This window comes from Corapipo altera, unplaced genomic scaffold (assembly GCF_003945725.1).
Source record: "Corapipo altera isolate COAL_440 unplaced genomic scaffold, ASM394572v1 1, whole genome shotgun sequence".
In the NCBI taxonomy this organism is placed as follows: Eukaryota; Metazoa; Chordata; class Aves; order Passeriformes; family Pipridae; genus Corapipo; species Corapipo altera.
The window spans coordinates 29764017-29778345 of record NW_020884873.1 but is presented as its reverse complement, the minus strand read 5'-3'; positions in this window follow the sequence as shown (position 1 = coordinate 29778345).

Here is a 14329-nt window from a genome sequence, read left to right as displayed (position 1 = left end):
CTCCCGTGGGAGGGACTCCACGCTGGAGCAGGAGAAGTGTGAGGAGCCCTCCCCCTGATGAGGAAGGAGTGGCAGAGGCATCTTGTGATGAACAGATTACAACCCCCATTCCCTGTCCCCCTGCACTGCTGGAGGGGAGGAGGAATCAGGAGTTAAGCCTGGGAAGAAGTGTGGGGTGGGGAGAAGGTGTTTTTTGATTTGGTTTCTCATTGCCCTACTGTGATCTGATTGGCATTAAATTCAGTTAATTTCCCCATGTGGAGTCTGTTTTGCCTGTCCTTATCTCAAGCCAGGAGTCTTCCTTACGTTTTCTGTCCCCTGTGCAGCTGAGGAGAGGAAGGATAGAGCAGCTTTGAAGAGAACATGGCATCCAGCCAGGGTCAATCCACCAAACACTGTTACAATATTTCTGCAAAGAAAGAGCCACTTCAGTTTTAGAAATAGTCCAATAGTCCATTATTTTAATTGTTTCTTTTTATTGTAGCATACTGTATATGGAATCTGTGTTGTCATTTGCTGTAATCCTTGCTGTGTTAAAGTTAGATCTTGCTCAGTTACACATCTGTAGTTTATGACATGAAAGACAATGACACAACTGGCAGGATGTCACCAGTGTAACCCATGTAATGTGTCTCAGACGCTTGTTCCAATGGCAAATTTCTGATACGAATCTATGGCAGTGAGTGCAAACAAATTCAAGACAGACAAAATGATAAACACCATGGTTCAGCAGCTCATCAAATTATTTTCAGATATTCTGTAAAGGTCTTTAAGTGAAATTTTGTCCAATCTCCTAAACTATTTCACTGAAGAATTAGATGGCAGGGCTTGGGCAGGGTCTGTGTGTCTTGTTTTTTGGTGGGATGGCTTTTCAGATGACTAAAACAAGGTGATACAAATTACCTTCTTGTTTGTCTTACCTACCTCTTTCATTTAACTTTAAAAAGCTGGATGAACTTCAAAGGCTGTCCGACCAGGACACTAGAACATAAATTGTTTGGAACAATCCTTCAAAAATGATCCAAAAGATTCCTTCACTACTAATGGGTTTCCATGAAAATAAAATGTAAACTGCTAAGTAATGGTCACAATACTGTCTTTAACTACCGCTACCTCCTTCTGATATTTTGGGGCTATGCCTATGGCTGCTGCATACAAAAATACAATATGCAAAATGAAGATAAAAATAAGAATAGAAGATTTGGTTGATATGATGAAAGTGTTCCTTTTAGCTGAGTATTTAAACGTCTGTTTTTCAGAAATTATTTCTATCCCAGAGGAGAAAAGATGCAACTTGACATTTCAGAAAGGCAAGAGTATCAGCATTTTGGGCAGCAGCACAGTGGGCCCGGAAAGCCTTAGAAGCAAGGTCTTTTTAACAACTAACGTACCATGCCAAGCAAGCAAATAGGAAAGGCAAAGTATGGTAATATGGGCTACTCAGAAAAGAGTACAACTTAGGATCTAAAAGCCTTTTTGTTAAATGTATGTGGAACCAGTTACCCATGGACCTGAATTCTGAAAATCTCCTTTTCCCTGCTATTATCACCTTCTGGCAGGCACTTACCTTTGTCACATGGCTTACTGGTCTCTTCACTACTGTAGCCCTCAGCTTATACGGGGGAAGATGGTCACTCCATGCACACCAGTGAATCTGCAGTTAATTCTGGCGTTACCGACAGAATTACCTTGTATTTCCCCCAGGGGAAAAAAATTTGCACTTCTGGATAAATAGATGTTTTGTCTTTGACTCAGCCAGCTGTCACAGCACTCTCTCAGGTCCCTTGCTTTTTTTTTTTTTTTTCCTAAGAGCTGGATTTCACCTGCAAAATAAGAGCTGGCCCTGACCTGCAAAACTGGGATTCCAATGCATATATCCTCACTTGTTTAATACCCTCCAGACCACCAGCCTCATGTAGCACTGTCTTGGCCCCCTTTTTTCTGTGCTATTTTGAATTGCCCAGTTATAATGCAGGGTCATCCTACAAAGCACCTGCAGTTTATTATTTATTTCTTTGTATCATGATAAGGTTAAGATACAGATCTTCTATGGCAGGCAAACTAAGTTTTTGCCCTTTCTTGCTAGAATTTGCTTTTCCCTCTTTGTTCCTGTGCCTGGCAGAGTACGAAAAACATGAGACACAAAGATTTGCCTACAAATATCTCAGAGGGCATTACAGCAGCTCGGGTGGTAAACACAGCCTCTGTCTTTATACTGACAAAATAAAATAGGCCAACACTCAGAAGCTGCATAATCTGCAAAAGCTGCAGACTGTGGATAGCAGATGCTTGTGATTATCCTTGATAAAAGGGAATAGGACCAAAGAGGTCAGGCCAGAAGTAGATTGGGCCATAGGATCCAGGTATGCAAACATAACATCCAAGATGACAATACTAGGCTAATGCAAATGCATGACTGCCCAGTCAAAGGACTGGTGAGGAAGTTTGTAACACCAGCTTCATTTCTACCAACAGGAAAAAAATCTCAGAAACGTACAGTAACAGGCACAGAGAGACCTGGTAAAATATTGGAAGTACAGGAGAGAGCACCGGATCTCTGCATTCCCTTCTTCTGCTCTCTTTGAGTTCTTTTGTACACTTTGTGGGTCAGAGCCATTGTGTCCGAGCAGGACAGATTGCAGGATGAGAAGGAGCTGTGCCCTTTGCAGGGTCCATGAGTTCTGCTGAGGACAGGGTGAGAGCTTCTCCTGGCTGCATATTATGCCTTGTTTTCACAAGCACAGTCTGAAAAAACACGAGTGCTTTGACTGCTAAAGTGGTTTTCCTTTGAACCTGACCCAGATCTTTCTAAACCTTCTTGGCTACAGAGCTAAGTGGAATGTAGCAAAATTCCACCACTCACCCTGGCACACAGCACAGCTCCCACTACACAACTGCGTGAGAGCTCAGAGGGAGGGGCGGTGGGCTGTGTGCTGCACGCAGTCTGCAGGGGGACTGACAGGCATGGTGGGCATCTGTCTGGTCCCACTGCTGGCAGTGTGCCCCTGTATATTTACAGTGGCAGACTGTGAAATACATCTTCAAATAAATACTGCATTCTTTAATATTTAAACTTGCATTTATATGTTGCTCTGATGTGGTATTGTGCTGTGCACGGTGTCCTCATGAAAATCCAGTGATACACTTTGGGTCAATGTTTCATTACTTTGGTTGAAGACCAAAGGTTATCTTTTTATTCCAGTGTTTTGCCAGAAGATTTCAGAAACACAAGAAACAATAAAATAGGTGGGTTGGAAGCTGCCAGTGACCTTTCCCAGGGACCAACCTTCCCAGCAGTGTGTGGCAAGGATCCAGTACCGAAAGATGTGTTTCAAAGAGACAGCCAGCTGAAATCCTAGCCTGGTAGAAGTACATAGGAGTTCTGATCAGCAGATTTCCACCTAGTTTGTGTAATAACGAAGCTGAGGTGGAGCTGACATTTCGATTTCAAACATTGGATTTCAAACATAGTAGCCAAACAGTGAGCTAAGTCTAATAATAAAAGCAGGACCTTGAGGACAACAGAGTCAAGGTCTGTGTCTAGTTGCACTCCAGAATGGTTGAACAACCTTGACATAAACTTGGCATCGAGACTTTCCGAGGCTGCACCAGAGAAAAATAAATGCAAAGCTGAAGATGGCAGGAGACATCTGCTCAAGGAGAGAGACAGGAGCATGGCGTTAGTGCGAGACCAGGCAAGGGATGGGGAGAGACAGCTTTCAGGGAAAGAGAATCAACCACACGACTGTTTGCAGAGCTTAAATAGAAAATGACAGGTACAGACAGGTGGGAGGCAGGGAGGCATATTTTTCTCCCCCAGCCTAGCAAAATCAGTGCCCACTTTTGGCTGCGAAACCCTGCTGTATTTGCAGAGCCCCACACAGGCTGCTCATAAAAATGTGGGCAATGGATAGGATTATCCTATTGTAATTTTGCAACATTCCCAGAAGTAAGATCAAAGATCTGCTTCACTGCAGATAAAAGGTCATTTTCTTTCTTAAATATGCAGAGTGACTTTTTCATTTTTTTCTTTTTTTTTTATTACAAAGAATCCTTCAGTAGAAATCCCATGTAAGTGTCTACAGGGCAAGGCTGGAAGTGCTTAAGTAAAACTCTAAATTTTTAGAAAACCATAGTAAAACCATGGTCTTCATCTGGTCACAAGTTGGTGAAGGAAAAGGAATAGCACAGATCTGTCCTAACCAAGCACTGGGGAATCAAGAAATTTTTGTTGAAATAGCTTTTCTTAGTGGTTATTGTACTCTCAGAAGGGGGTGGGGGGTGGAAAGCCAAAGGAAAATATTAAAAGGGGATGAATAAAAATGTAGCTATTTCCATTTCACTAATCCTTACAAATTTTGAAAAGATGTTTCATCTTTCGAGAAAGACTAAATTACAGACAGGATGACAGATGGGGTTTGGGTTGAGTACAAGGCTGCAAATCACTTAAATGGCCCTGCTAATATCAGACTGCAGGAATGCTACCAGTTTAGGAATTTAGAAATGTTACCACTCATATACCCTTTGTTGATCAGTTTGCTTGAATTCGTAGGTTGATAAAATGCTTTCTCCCCCACAGATGTACTATGTGTGATTTCCTCACCAATTCTGAGAAGCACTTAGGCAAGTGAAATTATCCAAACCTTGCTATAGTGATGCAGCTGCTCTGCTTCTCTTTCTGTGGTCACTCCAGCTGTGCTTACTGCTTAGCCCTGACCTGATCTCCTGGTTCCATGCCGTACTGGTGTCTTCTTTTCCACCCAGGGAGATAACACTATGGTGGGCCATGCAATGAACATATGGGCTTGTCTTAACACGTCAGACCTAATGTGTAACACATTAGGTTCATGAGAGGCCACAGCACAGGAAGGAGCCACCTCAATGCTGAGAGGTATTGAGCAAGGAGCCCCACTACCTGCAGCTGATCACAGATCCCAGGGGCAGACAGATCTGGCACATGAGGCTGTGGGTCAGGAGGTAAAACCCAAGGACAGTACATAGTTTTGCTCGCAAAGGACTGTGAGTCAAGAAACAATTACAGGTGACCAAGACTGGAGAGTTTGGTCTTCCCCGCCCCAGCCTTAGTCCTACTTTTGGAAAGGTGCTATGCTAACAAGGTCCTGGTGTCATGCTGTCATATTGCTCCCAGCAACATGTTCCTACTCCTTTTCCTGTTGGCTTTTTCTTTCTTATAACAAGGCCTGGAAATTATCTTGTCTTGCTATTTGTTTTAATGTTCCCCCTGCTGTAATACCCAGTTTTCACAAAGACCTGTAAAGGTAGCATTTCTGAGAGGTCAGAAACATTATGTTGCTGATGCAGCAAGGCAAGAGAAGAGGCATGTCCATGGCATGCACCAGAGTGTGGCCCAGCAAGTGCTGAGCTCTCGTTGACCCTGCTCCAGAATTGGGAAGTTCTCAGCTGTGCCTGACAGGGTGCTGAGCAGGCAGCTGGCTGCCACAGTCACCTCCCCAGAGACTCCCAGACGTGACACTGCATATGGTGACAAGGTACCACATCTGTGCCTTGCTCTACTGCTTAGAGCCCAGTAATGCTCCAAAGTGCTATTTTAGGATATAAATTCAGCACCATTTTCAAGGTTATAGATATTCCAGATGAAGAAGACCTGGACAAATGAAAGGTCATTTGTCCATCCTTTTCTGCCAGGAAAGGATTATGGGAGCCATTGATACCTGAGTTTGTGTCAGTCTTTCCTTTGCGTAAGTGTAAATACGTTGGCTGCAGATTGTTCCTTACTTGTAGCTTCTGAATTGGACATGCCACTACCAGCAGTGCTTAGGGGTAAGCAGGGAGCAGACAGGAGAAGCTTGTCAAGGGACAGGGGAAATCTGGGAGCAGTAGTATTCATTCTTCCTAATCAGGCTCCTAACATTCACAGAAGAGAATAGGAAAAGAGAATGGCCTGATGTGTGACAACCTCATGCTTCTCCTGCATGCACTCTTCCCTTCTGGTGCCTGCAAGAGAAATAAGTTTTTCTGATGTTGGAATCGGATGTGTTAGGCTTAATTCTTGATTTTGTTAGTCAAGACAAATATCTGGAACTTTTAATTCCATCCCTGCAATGTGATGAGGAAGCAACTATCTTGCCTCTACACGCTTAAATATCATTGTCTCCTGGGGATTGGCAGAGCCTGTTTGATGGTGCTTAAATTTCCTTCCTAAATTACTTGTAGGAAGTACACAGGTACACTCAAATTGCAGAACCAAGCATTTGCTTTGTTATGCAAATACTCAAATTAGAGGAGAGAGAAAAGAATCTACTTGCGAGCTCCTTTATACCCTTGTGAATCAGGAGTATCTCCTCTGAACCTGCAAGGGTTAACATGGCACAGAGCTGCTTGGAAGGAGAAAAGAAACAGGCCTCAGTAGCATACATTTTCTTATGCCAATTTTTTTCTTGCTAGCAGCTAACTTCGCTTTCGGATTGCTCTAATGTTTCCCTAGTGGAAAAAACTCTCAGCTCCTGACAGAAGTCACAGGGAAACTCATTAACAGTACAGTCTCCCATCACCTCCACCGAGGAGCCAAAACTCACACAATGCTGGTGGGCTGGGAAGGCTTATAAATTATCTCAATGCAATGCTGCTGTTAGTTATACACCAAGGGCAGAATACATAAACTAGGAAACAACGAGCCTGTCTCTCCTTGCTGGACCTATAGGATAATGGATGAGTGTTCGTTCCCGGTGCATTCAGCACTTCCCACCTCCCGTGCTAATTCAGCATTTCTGTGGGGCTGCCGGTGAGCACTGGTGGTGCCTGGCTCTGCAGGGTAGGTGTGGCATTGCAGGGGACAACCCGGACAGAAATCTGACAATACAGCACTGATCTTGGCAATTAATATACTTGGACAAATACACTGCAGCAAAAACAGAGAGACTGATGCTGTTATCCTGCCGAGTAGCAGCTCCAAATGGACTAGGAGAGTATTTAAGAAGCTGACCAAAACCAATTTTTTTTCAAAGAACAAAATCCCTCTTCTGCAATGAAATATGCCTTTAAATTGGTGCTGGATTTTTTTTCAGCCAACTGAACAAACACAACAGCAGACGGAGCCCCTGTTTCTTCTCTCAGCATGTTCGCAGCTGGAATGTGCAAAGCCTTAATCTCCGTTTAAAAGAATATTAGGAAACATATTTACATTCAGTGTTGCTATGGAGGCTGAAGGGTAAATAATGATGATCTCTATATACAGAGATGGTTGGCAAAGTGTTAATAATTGGGACTACAATACTCTTCTATCATACTGCAATATTAGAAGACTTCTTTAGGAAAATACCTGTTTGATACATTAATACACACAACATAAACAAAATTTTACCAGTATAATCCTACACAATACTGAGATCATTTACATGGACTTTATTTTTAAAAAGAACAAATTCTGAAATTATTTTTTTAGTATGACAAGGCATAATTTGCTAGTGACTTTCTAAAGACTAGGATACTTTAAAGCTACAGTTTGGGAGAAAGAATCCAAAAACTTGGGTATCCTTTTTACTATGTCTGATTTAAAAAAACCCATCTCTTCTGGGGTCAGCCCTTCAGTAATAACCTCAGTATGTGAGGGTGCCAATTAAATTTGGTGTTTACACAAACTTATGAGGTTTTGTTGGTCCAGGGGCAGACGATGGGGTGGTAATCAGATGACCCAGAGGGCTGAAATAGCAGGAATCAAATTGCATCCAGCAGTGCAAGGTGGAGGACCAGGTACCAGGGGACTAATAAGACTGTAAACCCAGAGCTCATCAGCTGGAAACTGCAGAGGAGGAGGAACACTTCGGTACAGCAGCCAAACTCAGGGTGACTATGTGCTGGCAATGTGGTGCCTCCAAATGTCCCTAAGGGGGTATTTCCAGAGGCAGGGAAATATGAGGCAGTGGCTATCTCAAGGTACTATAATAGTTTGATACTATGAATGATTAATATCATAAATGTTAGAGATTATCAATAGATCAAAATCAAACATAAAATGGAGTAGCAGAGCAAACCTCCCACCTGCCTTCAGTGTAGAGTTTGTCCAGTTTCTGACACAGCTACATGCTACTACAGTAGATTGGATATGAAGAGCCAGCTTGTTCCTGGCTAGAATCTGCCCCACCTGCCCTTAAGGACAACTCCTACATCATCCAGACTCCAACATCAGAGCCTGCCACCCAGGCTTGCTCTAGCGCTGAAAAGGAGCAGGTATTTTAGGAGCTGCAATGTGTCTGATCTATTTTAGACAGCTACTCTGGGATAAGATGTATCATGCCCTGGAAGTGCCTATTTCACTCTGTTGCTAGACACCTACATCTGCTCTGATGACTCCCACCCTGCCTGCCATCAGCAGGCTCAGCTGTGTCAAGGCAATCTAGCTGACTTGCTAGACAAACACATTCCTCTCCACATATTTCTATTGACATTCAATATATACAAGTATTTTAAAAATTTTATTTACTTTTTGGGGAACTACTATTTACTTAGTTATATTTTTGTTCAGAATCCCTTAACAGGTTTGAAGAGTGAACTTGATTTGAATTTTTGAATGGCAAATATCACTTTAAATACTTACCTGTTCAAGAATAAGTATTTTTCCTGGAAGCTTCTTTCAGAGAGTTCTTTGTAGGGGAAAGAAAAAAAAATATTAGTTACTGGGGACTTTTTGCACTTGCTTTTAGAAAACTGGATTTTTTTCAGAATATATATAATAATTAGAGATTTCTGCCCCTTGTCTAATTTAAGTAAGCTGGCTCTGAGTGCTTGTGAGAATCCTAGTTGCAGATTTTGGATCTCATTTTGACTGATGCATTCTTCATTTCAGTATGGCAAAAACTGAGAAAATGAAAGATTTTAACATCATTTATCTTGGTTTTACACCAGTTACAGGAAATTAATTTGCTGTTTCAGTCATGCCTCGTAAGCGATCGAAGGCCAGTTTTGCAAAGCAGTACATTCCTGGGGTGATATCACTTGTTCATGCATGAATCATAGGATCCTAGAATCATCAGATGGTTTGGGTTGGAAGGAACTTCAAAGGTCATCTACTTCCAACTGCTCTGCCATGGGCAGGAACACCTTCCACTAGACCAGGTTACTCAAAGCCCCATCCAGCTGACCTTGAACACTTCTAGGTGGAGAATTCATATTCCCAAATTGCCCAGAACACATACATTTGGGAATGTTGAGCCTGTATATTGAGGATCAGGGCCTGAAGTGCTTCCAAGAGAAAGCTGTGGGTAGTTTTTCTTGGAAAACAGGAGAAAAGAATGTGATTGTGTCTCTTCCTTCAGCATTGCTGAAACACCAGCTCTGTTCCTAGCAGACAGCCGTTACTTATTACATCTGAGTCTTACCATTATTTCGAGGCCTCAACATTAATGTTGTTGCACTCTGTTATGTTGCTTGAGGTGTTTTGAGGCAGTCCAGGCATACACAGCAATCTCCGAGCAGCGCATACCTGCCCTGTATTCACACAGGCAATCCCCACTTGCTGAAGAAGTCCTGCTCAAGTAAATGGCAGCACCAGCACAAGTACAGATCTCCATAACCAGATTGATCACTCTGGAAAATTTTGCCATCAAAAAAAAAGACAGCTCTCTGGATTTCTGCTTTTCATATTCGTGAAAGATGGCAAAACCGCAGAAGAACAAAAGTAAACACCATGCATTATTTAACGAGTATTCACTGCAGATATTTTTAAGATTACCTGCAGAAGACTCAGAAAAATGTGAATAATTAATGTCCTGTGGAGTGGAAAACAAGAGAGCTTCATGCAGTTTGTCATGCTGCCTGCCTGGTGGTCCTGCTGGTGGTTCAGCTGCGCCATTCACTGTAGATATATTCTTACAGTGTGGTGCTGTTGGTGTTCTCAGGGCCATGCTCAGGTTCATGAGCACACCTGCAGCCCTGTTTCCACTGGCAGGCAGTACATCTGCTTCCTCCCTGTCCTGAGAGCCCAGAGAGGTTAGGAGCGTTGGATTTTGGCTGGGTTTCCCTGGCATTCACCTCAGTGTTATTTCCCTCCAGTTGTTGTTTGCCATGGCACAGAGTAAAAATGTCACTAAATGCAACTTTTTGATAGGTTAGGATTTGAGGTGGAGGATGGATGAAAAGAGTGGAAGTCCTGTTGGGATGCCACATCTACGTACATACACCTGCTTTGAAATAAAAAGGAAAAATACAGAAGATGGAGTATAAAGCACAAGTTATTAGCAAGAAGCAGAAGACTAGCAATACTGGTTGGGACTGCCATTCCCTCCTGAGCAGTATCCTCTGTCTAAAAGCAGCTTAGCACAACTGCTTCCAAAAAAGAAGAAAAAACCTGGACACTGCTATTATTGGGTAGTTTCCTCTGGGTAAAATGCCTTTCATACCTATATTAAATGAAGGGATTGTTATGCTCTGAGAAATGAGTATTTGCACTTATGTCAAAATTCATGTCTTTTTATTCTTAGCAAATAATCACTTCCAGCAACATGAATAGAAATAGAAAGCTTTTCTTAAACAGATGCAAGGATTTCTGCTTTGCAGTCTGGGTATATGGTTTGATTCTCTTCCAGTTTCAAGTCAGTGAAAATAAAAACCTATAATGAAATAAAAGCAATGAAAAGCAAGCAAAACTAGGACAGAACAAAGCAAGAAATCTTTATGAATTTAATTTCAGAGACCAAAGAGGGAAGGCATTTTTAAGTGTTGCAGAGTGCAGGAGAGAGGCCATTGTCATTCCAGGCTGGGTTAATGCAAAGCTGCAGAGCCCTGGGAAGGTGGTTTGCTTTCTTCCCTCTCTCTACTATGTAGATATGGCCTTTGGATAACCTGGGCAGCAGAGATGTCAAGAAATCAAATTGAGTTTATTTTTTTGGGAATACCCATCAAGCTGCAAGAAAGAAAAGGTCACTATCTATTTGACAGGGTTTAAAAATATTCCCCAGATGCTATGGCCAGTGCAAACACAAAGCTTGCATAATTCTGGGAAAGCTGGAGTGGTCCCAGCGGTGCTTCTTTCTCTGTTCTCTGAAGAGAGAAGGCAATTAGAAAAATTAACTGCACTTTTCAAATTCTTCTAACTGCATCAAGTATAGGCTTTTCTATCTGCTTTATTGTATTGCAGGCACTGCAGTTAGACAAATCACTGTGGGATTTGTGGGAAATTTGACCTTACAGGACGCTTCTTTCAGGAATGGTTGCAGGTAAGTCCTCTAGAGCACCATTTAATTAAATGGTGGCAGCCATAAATTGTTTTTTCATGGAAGCCAGATAAATTTAAAAGACTGAGATGCTGAATCTTGAACACTCCAAAACTAGTGAAAAAACCTCCCCATTTACTTGAAAATAGCCTTGATTTACTCAGATGTAATTAACATTTCATTTTCGTTTAAAAAAAAGAGTAAATTGTTACTCTTCTACAAAGAGCTATTTTTTAATTAGAGAAGCCTGTTTCTCCCAAGCACATTTATGGCTTTGTCTATGTTGAATGAAGTGTTGTGGATTCGAGAAGCATCCCCCCTGCTGCCCCCTGTGCATTGCATTCAGGGCTGTACAGGTACTGGGTTCAGGAAAGAACAACACACTTCTGTGAGATCTTCCAGGCAGGCATTTTGGAGCCATTGTAAATATGACTCAATATCTGGAGGTGAGATCATTAGGTATTAATAGTGATGTTGGTTTGCAGATGGCACACAGAGCCTAAGGGACTGATGACTGCATCTCTTGTTGTGCACTGGAAGGACGAAGTGCCCAAGCAACACATTGCTTTGTGTTTGCGCAGCCATTGGCTGCAGCTGTTGTCCCGAGATTCTTCTCCAGCCTGGGCCATGCTCCTTCCAAAGGGACAGTGGGCAAAGCCAAACATCTCAACACTGGGCTGTGGGGCCTGAGAGTACTTCCATGGGTGTTTGGGGGGGGTGTGCATGGGGGAAGATGGAGGCAACCACAGCACTTACTGTGATAAGGATGGAGCAGGGACCAAACCTGGCATGAGAGGAATTGCCCAACAGCTGAGTCGGAGCCCAGATACAAGAACCACTGCAGCCACGTGATTCACAGCCCTTCTTGTCTTCACAAGAAACATAGCTGGTTCAAAAACAACCTCCACCCACATTTTATAGGGAAAAAAAAAGGCGTGTTTTTCAAAATGTGTTTGGTTTCTCCAGGTTTAGTTAATAAGCTCAGCTCAAACTCCTGCTTTAAGTTTGCAGACACCCACAGGTTTCCCCTGTGCTCTTGAGAGTGAGTCAGGGCCCTCACTCCCGCTGCTCCCTCTCTGTGCAATGGAAGTCACCAATTTCCTTATGTCACAGGTGTGTGGTCAGGCTAAGGGCACTGAAAGCCAGGCTGGCAGAAGAATGCAGGCACAGACCCACTCTCAAATCCAAAAGGCAAAGAAGAGTTTTTTCTCTGGAAAACTTTTGGCAATGAAGAAAAGAGTCCTGCCGAAAGCCCCTGCCAGAGAGTTGCAAGTGAGTTTCTGTATGCAAAGAACAGAGTTCCCCTGGGAAAAGACTTCTACTGTAATTCCCACCTGGTCCATGTTTTTCTTTCAGCCTTTATTCACTGTTAATTATTTTTTGAGACTACCCATTTCTCCTGTCTTTTTTCCCCAGGCAATTGCTGCAAGGCACTTCAGCGTTAATAGGCCATGTGTTTAATTTTAGCTCCACATTTCTTTAATGTAGGAGAAGCTGGCTGATGGCAAAATAAGCACCTCTAGCCAGAATGAACAAGTCCGCACTCCAGTGCCCTTCCAGATACTATTTCATAATTTTTTTCAATGGAGTGACAGCAAATACCTGGTGACCTGCTGCACAAGAATCAACATGTGGACTCCTGCCTCTCTATGGTAGGCACCTACAAGGCAGAGACTGCCTGGAAGGGCAGAAATGCTCCCAGTAAATTGTGGGGCACCAGCTTCACCTCTGCTACAGGTGCACAGAAACAGCAAAGAATGGAAGAACACTTCAAAAGGACACCATTCCTCCATACAAATTGCAGACTAGCCCCTCCACCCCAGCTGGAAGGACTTCATGAAAGCCACATCAGTGCTGAAGCACCCAAAAAAACATGAAACTGTACAGAAGGTCTAACAGGTGGTGATGGAGGGTTGGGACAAAACGCTTGGATAGCCCAGAATAAGCCTTGGGCTTCTAAATAGAATTTACCAAACAATCTCCTGGCTCGGGCTTGTAGCATCTGAAACAGCTTGTGTGCCAGCACTGCAGGGTGGTGCAGAGCCCTCAGGACTGGAGATGGAGCTCAAAGATGATGGCCATAACAAATCTGCATACACTCTTCACGAGCCGTGAGATGTCCCAAAAGAAGGAGGGGCCAATTTGAAATCAAAAGGTATCTTCAGTATCTTCAAGTATCATGGAGGGGTGCCAAGTGCCAGAATTATTTTCTTTGGGCATAAAGAAAATCCAGGAGCAGTGGAAGTGGGTAAAACTCATTTTGTGTTACAGAGATCACACAGGAGGTAGAGGATCTCAGGATAGAAATCATCAGATGGACCATGGATGTTTCTAGGGTATGATTAATCTCATCCCAAAGAAGATGGGCGTGATTAATCTCATCCCAAAGAAGATGCTGGCACTCAGTCAAAGGAACTGTACCATTTCTCAGTCACAAGACTGCAAAGGTACATCCCTTTTGCATCATAAGAGAGGACCACCAGAATGGTTCAGTCACAGGTGATTGCTGGGAAAAAAAATAGACCCCCCACAAAAGTATGTCATTAGCCACTGCCCATGGACAGAGACAGATCTTTTGGGCTACAGTAATACCAGGAATATAACTCTGTATGATGGGACACAGCCTTGCAAAACAATTGTCACAATGGTTAGCACTGTAAGGCCAAGGTGGCTCCTTCTCAGACCCAGTTTCAGCTACATGGGAAAGCTCTTATTGCTAAATAGAACTTTTTTCAAAGGCATCAGGGTGTTCATTCAAAGGAGCTACAGGAAAAGATGTTTAAAAGGTCAAATCTGAACCTTTTCATTTACTTTAATTTAATTCTTTTAATTTCCTTAGGGAATTGAAAAGTCTGAGGAAAGGACCAGATATATTTTATACTGGTCTTAGATGAACAACATTACTGATACATTGCTAAGACTTAATCTGCGTGCAGAAAAGCCCAGGGAGGTAGAATAGGCCTTTCTCAGTAGCATCTGGACAAACCACATATATGTTCTGGCTTTTTATTTTTCCAAAGCTAGCCCTTGCTGAGGCCTTCTTGTGTCACAGTTCCTGCTGTTACTGGTCCAAGCATTGTCAGCCTGGCAGGCAGGCATGGCAGCAAGGGGCTGGAGGAGGTGAGAGGAAAGGAGATGTA